Source organism: Symphodus melops (genome assembly GCF_947650265.1).
Source record: "Symphodus melops genome assembly, chromosome: 21".
Taxonomy (NCBI): Eukaryota; Metazoa; Chordata; class Actinopteri; order Labriformes; family Labridae; genus Symphodus; species Symphodus melops.
The window spans coordinates 12,983,929-12,987,230 of NC_136711.1; positions in this window are offsets into that span (position 1 = coordinate 12,983,929).

Sequence of the window (3,302 nt, forward strand, 5' to 3'; positions counted from 1 at the left end):
CCTTACAGCATGTAATTGAACATGATCTAGAACCAGGGTTTTAGACCCTCGGCCCCAAGTTCAGATGCACTGCTTATCATCAAGCAAGGCAGGCAACTGCTTAGGGCACCAGATCAGCATAGGGGCCCCTAAGCAGTTGCATATAATGTGCAAATATTGCAATGACAGTAGGAAACCTCCCTAAGTGGGCCCCATCTGACAGCAGTCACTCCCGTTGCTTTGCTGAACGTTAGCTGGAGGCCCCTCCCCCCAATTGATTTTTGCCTGGGGCCCAACAAGCTCTAGAGTTGCCACTGCCCATGTTGTTGATCAATTCACAGCTCTCACTCCTCAATCTCTGCTGTACTGAGCACTGAGTGTTTGAGCCACTGTTAATGCCCATGCATTTGATGTGAAAGTGTGAATTCCCTTAAAGCAAGATTTTGTTACATCATACCTTTTAGATTTGTATTTGTGTTATATCCTCTCAAGTTCCTGAATAAAACAGGCCATAAGAGGAATAGAAGATCATCTTTTCTGCATGTGTTTGAGTTATTTGATTATGTTCAGCGTGCGAGAGAAAGCTTTGTTTTCATCTGACAGTGCTTCCCTCTCCTTCTACCTGCCTATAGAATCCCCAGCTGTTCTGAGCAGGAGTTTTCCTCTAGATTTGCTTGATCCCTGCTGCCTGTTTGCGTCCCTTTTTGTTGCGATCATCATCCCATACTGCGTGTCTGTCCAGCAGCTGTGGCTCAGCTTCGAAAGATGCAGAGAAGTGTGAACATTATAGCAATGGAGATGATTGTGCGACAAATCACACATTTAATGAGCCATTTTACTTCATTTTACCGCAGGCGGGCATGATATGCTCATGGACCAGCCTCTTTGATGCTTCTCTGTGAGGATTTGTTGCCCCCAACTACACACTTCAGTGTCTCGTCGTGATGTTGATGGATGTGGCGTGACAGTAGAGTGAAAGTGATTTTCTGAGGGAGAGACGGTTACTCAGTCTTACATTTTCTGCTTATCACTGGCGTTTGAGCCACAGAAAGAATTTCCGGGGATTTTAACTTCCTCGGCTCTCTCATGGTAGACAGACACGTGAAGAGCTTAGTTGTTGAGTAAATGGAGCCGTCTTGAGCGCCACACTTTTATGAAATGTACAAGTAGCTTGTTGTACTGCTGGTTGCACACATCTCTCTCTCTCTCTCTCTCTCTCTCTCTCTACAAAGTGGAAAATCACATTTGATCCAATTTGATAACAGAACTGGGTCATGATTTGAGAAATGTTCCTCACACCACAGCAGGGACACACACACGCACACTAGCACACGCACACACACACACACACACACACACACACACACACACACACACACACACACACACACACACACACACACACACACACACACACACACACACACACACACACACACACACACACACACACACTAGAACCGTCTTTGCCAGCTTAGTCCACAGCCTGCCAGCAGCTCCTCCGTTGCCAATTAATTTGATTTGGAGTTAATCACATTATTTATGGTCATTAAGAACAAGAAGTCCTTCAGTCTCTTCACTGTCGACTGAAATGAAAGAACTTGGTGAAACTCTGTGGCAAAGAAAGCAGACATTTTGTTGGATTCAGTGGATATTTTTATGAATCAAATTCTAAAATTGCGTCTACAAACACAAACATACTGCAAGTGGCAGCAATTAATTTTTCTTTGGGACACTGAAAGTTTTGAACAGAGCTAGGAAATGCACGCATAGTGTTGTTTGTGTCAGGATTTGGTTGTGTTCTTTGTTTGGTTGTGTACTCAATACTGTTTAATAATATTATTCATTTGTTGTTGGCTGTGTTCCTGTATTTGGTTGTGTTACTTTTGGTTGCGTGTTCATGTTTGCTTCTGCTGTCACATTGCTTGTGTTGTCAGTTATTTTGTTTCCTATTCGTTGGATTTGTTTAAAGTATTTAATTGTGTTTTCTATTCAGTAGTGTTGCTGCATTTAGTTTTCTTTTCTTTTCTCATTTGTTTGTGTTTCGTATTTGGCTGTGTTGTATATATATTTGGGTGGTCTTCTTGTTTGTGTTGTCTATGACAGGGGTTTCAGAACTGGGATCAGAACCAACCTGGAAGTTGTGAGCAATGAAGACGGAGTAGCTAGAAGCCTTCCACGAATGTTTTTTGAATACATTAGAAATAATTTAGTAAGTGAAATCATCATTTACAGATTTTCCCAAAGGGTTTAATAAAGTATTTTTGATTTTGAAATGAAAAGGAAATGAACGTGTAAAAAAACTTAAAACGCAGGTTCGTACATGAAAACAACAATGTAGATGTCTACTGTGTTTTGTATTTGAATGCTTCATTTGTAACTTGTTGTTTGATGATGTGTTGTTGTATTACCGTTTGTTTTTTGTTTCCTGTCTTTTCGGGTTATATAAATGTGGTTTTTGTGTTGTCAAATAAATGCATATATAGGGACATCGTTCCTTTTTGAATAATAGAGTTAAACTACTGTTAAAAGCGACAAGTGCAGCCTCACAAAGCTGTTGTTGTTGTTGGTCATTCGCGCTGAGTGGTACTATCATTTAAAAATGGCCTTCACTGTGGGGTCACAGTTTAGGTTTGAGCCTTCAGCAAACTGATTAAATAATGAAATATGTTAGCCAATCGTGCTGTCGTTTATCAGGTCAGCTCATGAAGAAGCGTGGGTGACAGTGTTACTAATTAATGTCAGGGTCACTGTCTGATTGGTGTCAAAGTAGAACAGACTGGTGACTGGACAGAACATAGCTCAACACTGTGAGGGGATAAAAAACAGCAGTGACAGGGGCACAGATGTACGTCCTTCTTCAGTAAGTCTGTCCCCAAACTCCCAGGATGAGCCCAAACCAGTGATTTATGCAAAGATATTTAGAGAGTCACGGAAGGTCACTTAAGGATCCTTTACTTTTTGCACTCTTATGCTCTCTTTTTTTTTGCTTAAACCATTGTTTTTTACTTCAGTACATTTATCTATACACCGTTGGCTTTACTAAAGTTAATAAATGAACACTTCTTTCAGCACCTGTTCTCTTCAATGAGCTTCTGTTCTTTATTTTCATTATCTGCAGACGTACACACGAGTGATGTTGGAAATTATTCTTTTTTGTGCCGAGTATTACGAAAGCTACGAAAGACCCTGAGACTTCATGACTTCTAATTGTAGCAATGATTTGAAGCTGCAATGACAGATCAAAGCTCTCAGCCACAGAACAAAGACTGAATTCATTAAAAAAAAAAAAAAAAAAAAAAAACGAATACACAATTTGACAG